Raw genomic sequence first — 5,845 nt, forward strand, 5'->3', positions numbered from 1 at the left:
TGTGATATGGAGACCAGAACTGTGCACAGTAACTCCCAGTGTGATATGGAGACCAGAACTGTGCACAGTAACTCATTTGTGTGTTATGGAGACCAGAACTGTGCACAGAAACTCCCATTGTGATATGGTGACCAGAACTGTGCACAATAAATCCCAGTGTGATATGGAGACCAGAACTGTGCACAGTAACTACCAGTGTGTTATGGAGACCAGAACTGTGCACAGTAACTCCCAGTGTGTTATGGAGACCAGAACTGTGCACAGTAACTCCCAGTATGATATGGAGACCAGAACTGTACACAGTAACTCCCAGTGTGATATGGAGACCGGAACTGTACACACTAACTCCCAGTGTGATATGGTGACAAGAACTGTGCACAGTAACTCCCAGTGTGATATGAAGACCAGAACTGTGCACATTAACTCACAGTGTGATATGACCAAATCAGTACACAGTAACTCCCAGTGTGATATGGAGACCAGAACTGTGCACAGTAACTCCCAGTGTGATATGACCAGAACTGTAAACAGTAACTCCCAGTGTGATATGGAGACCAGAACTGTACACAGTAACTCCCAGTGTGATATGGCCACAACAGTACACAGTCACTCCCATTGTGATATGGAGACCAGAACTGTACACACTAACTCCCAATGTGATATGGTGATCAGAACTGTACACAGTAACTCCCAGTGTGATATGGAGACCAGAATTGTGCACAGTAACTCCCAGTGTGATATGGAGACCAGAACTGTACACAGTAACTCCCAATGTGATATGGAGACCAGAACTATGCACAGTAACTCCCAGTGTGATTTGGAGACCAGAACTGTACACAGTAACTCCCAGTGTGATATGGAGACCAGAACTGTGCACAGTAACTCAGAGTGTGTTATGGAGACCAGAACTGTGCACAGTAACTCCCAGTGTGATATGGAGATAAGAACTGTACACAGTAACTCCCAGTGTGATATGGAGACCAGAACTGTACACAGTAACTCCCAGTGTGATATGGTGACCAGAACTGTGCACAGTAACTCCCAGTGTGATATGGAGACCAGATCTGTGCACAGTAACTCCCAGTGTGATATGACCAGAAGTGTACACAGTAACTCCCAGTGTGATATGGAGATCAGAACTGTACACTGTAACTCCCAGTGTGATATGGAGACCAGAACTGTACACAGTAACTCCCAGTGTGATATGGAGACCAGAACTGTACACAGTAACTCCCAGTGTGATATGCAGACGAGAACTGTACACAGTAACTCCCAGTGTGATATGGAGACCAGAACAGTGCACAGTAACTCCCAGTGTGATATGGAGACCAGAACTGTACACCGTAACTGCCAGTGTGATATGGAGACCAGAACTGTGCACAGTAACTCCCAGTGTGATATGGAGACCAGAACTTTGCACATTAACTCCCAGTGTGATTTGGAGACCAAAACTGTACACAGTAACTCCCAGTGTGATATGTAGACCAGAACTGTACACAGTAACTCCCAGTGTGATATGACCAGAACAGTGCACAGTAACTCCCAGTGTGATATGGAGACCAGAACTGTGCACAGTAACTCCCAGTGTGATATGGAGACCAGAACTGTGCACAGTAACTCCCAGTGTGATATGGAGACCAGAACTGTACACAGTAACTCCCAGTGTGATATGGAGAACGGAACTGTGCACTGTAACTCCCAGTGTGATATGGAGAACGGAACTGTAAACAGTAACTCCCAGTGTGATATGGAGACTAGAACTGTGCACAGTAACTCCCAGTGTGATATGGAGACCAGAACTGTGCACAGTAACTCCCATTGTGATATGACCAGAACTGTACACAGTAACGCCCAGTGTGATATGGAGACCAGAATTGTACACAGTAACTCCCAGTGTGATATGGAGACCAGAACTGTACACAGTAACTCCCAGTGTGATATGGAGACCAGAACTGTGCAGAGTAACTCCCAGTGTGTTATGGAGACGAGAACTGCGCACAGTAACTCCCAGTGATATGGGGTCTAGAACTGTAGACAGTAACTCCCAGTGTGATATGGAGACCAGAACTGTACACAGTAACTCCCAGTGTGATATGGAGACCAGAACTGTACACAGTAACTCCCAGTGTGGTATGGAGACCAGAACTGTGCACATTAACTCACAGTGTGATATGGAGACCAGAACTGTACACAGTAACTCCCAGTGTGATATGGCCACAACAGTACACAGTAACTCCCAGTGTGATATGGAGACCAGAATTGTGCACAGTAACTCCCAGTGTGATATGGAGACCAGAACTGTACACAGTAACTCCCAATGTGATATGGAGACCAGAACTATGCACAGTAACTCCCAGTGTGATTTGGAGACCAGAACTGTACACAGTAACTCCCTGTGTGATATGGAGACCAGAACTGTGCACAGTAACTCCCAGTGTGTTATGGAGACCAGAACTGCGCACAGTAACTCCCAGTGTGATATGGAGACCAGAACTGTACACAGTAACTCCGAGTGTGATATGGAGACCAGAACTGTACACAGTAACTCCCAGTGTGATATGGAGACCAGATCTGTGCACAGTAACTCCCAGTGTGATATGACCAGAACTGTACACAGGAACTCCCAGTGTGATATGGAGATCAGAACTGTACACAGTAACTCCCAGTGTGATATGGAGACCAGAACTGTACACAGTAACTCCCAGTGTGATATGGAGACCAGAACTGTACACAGTAACTCCCAGTGTGATATGCAGACGAGAACTGTACACAGTAACTCCCAGTGTGATATGGAGACCAGAACAGTGCACAGTAACTCCCAGTGTGATATGGAGACCAGAATTGTACACAGTAACTCCCAGTGTGATATGGAGACCAGAACTGTGCACAGTAACTCCCAGTGTGATATGGAGACCAGAACTGTGCACAGTAACTCCCAGTGTGATTTGGAGACCAAAACTGTACACAGTAACTCCCAGTGTGATATGTAGACCAGAACGGTACACAGTAACTCCCAGTGTGATCTGCCCAGAACAGTGCACAGTAACTCCCAGTGTGATATGGAGACCAGAACTGTGCACAGTAACTCCCAGTGTGATATGGAGACCAGAACTGTGCACAGTAACTCCCATTGTGATATGACCAGAACTGTACACAGTAACGCGCAGTGTGATATGGAGACCAGAACTGTACACAGTAACTCCCAGTGATATGGGGACCAGAACTGTACAAAGTAACTCCCAGTGTGATATGGAGACCGGAACTGTACACAGTAACTCCCAGTGTGATATGGAGACCAGAACTGTACACAGTAACTCCCAGTGTGATATGGAGACCAGAACTGTGCACAGCAACTCCCAGTGTGATATGGAGACCAAAAACGTAAACAGTAACTCCCAATGTGATATGGAGACCAGAACTGTGCACAGCAACTCCCAGTGTGATATGGAGACCAGAACTGTACACAGTAACTCCCAGTGTGATATGGAGACCAGAACTGTGCACAGTAACTCCCAGAGTGTTATGGAGACCTGAACTGTGCACAGTAACTCCCAGTGATATGGGGACCAGAACTGTACACAGTAACGCCCAGTGTGATATGGAGACCAGAACTGTACACAGTAACTGCCAGTGTGATATGTAAACCAGAATTGTAAACAGTAACCCCCAGTGTGATATGGAGACCAGAACTGTACACAGTAACTCCCAGTGTGATATGGAGACCAGAACTGTACACAGTAACTCCCAGTGTGATATGGAGACCAGAACTGTGCACAGTAACTCCCAGTGTGATATGGAGACCAGAACTGTACACAGTAACTCCCAATGTGATATGGAGACCAGAACTATGCACAGTAACTCCCAGTGTGATATGGAGACCAGAACTGTACACAGTAACTCCCAGTGTGATATGGAGACCAGAACTGTGCACAGAAACTCCCAGTGTGTTATGGAGACCAGAACTGTGCACAGTAACTCCCAGTGTGATATGGAGACAAGAACTGTGCACAGTAACTCCCAGTGTGATATAGAGACCAGAACTGTACACAGTAACTCCCAGTGTGATATGGTGACCAGAACTGTGCACAGTAAGTCCCAGTGTGATATGACCAGAACTGTACACAGTAACTCCCAGTGTGATATGGAGACCAGAAGTGTACACAGTAACTCCTAGTGTGATATGACCAGAACTGTGCACAGTAACTCCCAGTGTCATATGGAGACCAGAACTGTACACAGTAACTCCCAGTGTGATATGGAGACCAGAACTGTGCACAGTAACTCCCAGTGTGATATGAAGACCAGAAACGTACACAGTAACTCCCAATGTGATATGGAGACCAGAACTGTGCACAGCATCTCCCAGTGTGATATGGAGACCAGAACTGTACACAGTAACTCCCAGTGTGATATGGAGACCAGAACTGTGCACAGTAACTCCCAGTGTGTTATGGAGACCATTACTGTGCACAGTAACTCCCAGTGGTATGGGGACCAGAACTGTACACAGTAATGCCCAGTGTGATATGGAGACCAGAACTGTGCATAGTAACACCCAGTGTGATATGGAGATCAGAACTGTACACAATAACTCCCAGTGTGATATGGAGACCAGAACTGTGCACAGTAACTCCCAGTGTGATATGGAGACAAGAACTGTACACAGTAACTCCCAGTGTGATATGGAGACAAGAACTGTACACAGTAACTCCCAGTGTGATATGGAGACCAGAACTGTACACAGTAACTCCCGGTGTGATATGGTGACCAGAACTGTGCACAGTAACTCCCAGTGTGATATGGAGACAAGAACTGTGCACAGTAACTCCCAGTGTGATATGACCAGAACTGTACACAGTAACTCCCAGTGTGCTATGGAGACCAGAAGTGTAGACAGTAACTCCCATTGTGATATGACCAGATCTGTACACATTAACTCCCAGTGTGATATGGAGACCAGAATTGTGCACAGTAACTCCCAGTGTGATATGGAGACCAGAACTGTACACAGTAACTCGCAATGTGATATGGAGACCAGAACTGTGCACAATAACTCCCAGTGTGATATGGAGACCAGAACTGTACACAGTAACTCCCAGTGTGATATGGAGACCAGAACTGTGCACAGTAACTCATATGTGTGTTATGGAGACCAGAACTGTTCACAGTAACTCCCAGTGTGATATGAAGACCAGAACTGTACACAGTAACTCCCATTGTGATATGACCAGAACTGTACACAGTAACTCCCAGTGTGATATGGAGACCAGAACTGTACACAGTAACTCCCAGTGTGATATGGAGACCAGAACTGTACACAGTAACTCCCAGTGTGATATGGCCAGAACAGTACACAGTAACTCCCAGTGTGATATGGAGACCAGAACTGTACACACGAACTCCCAGTGTAATATGGTGACCAGAACTGTACACAGTAACTCGCAGTTTGATATGGAGACCAGAATAGTGCACAGTAACTCCCACTGTTATATGGAGACCAGAACTGTACAAAGTAACTCCCAGTGTGATCTGGTGACCAGAACTGTGCATAGTAACTCCCAGTGTGATATGGAGACCAGAACTTTGCATAGTAACTCCCAGTGTGATATGGAGACCAGAACTGTGCACAGTAACTCCCAGTGTGATATGGAGACCAGAACTGTGCACAGTGCTCCCATTCATAAATTTAAGGACCTCTTTCAGGTCAATTGGTCGTTGGATGAAATGAGATGTGCAGATCAGATAATAGTATAACAAGTCTAGTTTTGTAAAACTTTAATCTGAGTTGTCAGTCCTATACAATACGTGAAGTGAAGCTACAAGCTGCAATAATATGTGTTGAATA

The 5,845-nt window shown here is 45.9% G+C and overlaps 1 protein-coding gene across 2 annotated transcripts in view; it reads right to left on the bottom strand.

Moving 5' to 3' along the window:
* Positions 1-5,760: 5,760 nt before the first annotated feature.
* The window catches only part of LOC139273372 (membrane-spanning 4-domains subfamily A member 15-like), a 21,233-nt gene continuing 21,148 nt past the window's right edge, over positions 5,761-5,845 (bottom strand). For both annotated transcript variants that reach the window (XM_070890202.1, XM_070890200.1), the window contains one exon: positions 5,761-5,845. This exon is cut by the window's right edge and continues 3,985 nt beyond it. The gene's annotated coding sequence lies outside the window, so the exon portion shown is untranslated.

This window comes from Pristiophorus japonicus, chromosome 9 (assembly GCF_044704955.1).
Source record: "Pristiophorus japonicus isolate sPriJap1 chromosome 9, sPriJap1.hap1, whole genome shotgun sequence".
Classification (NCBI taxonomy): domain Eukaryota; kingdom Metazoa; phylum Chordata; class Chondrichthyes; family Pristiophoridae; genus Pristiophorus; species Pristiophorus japonicus.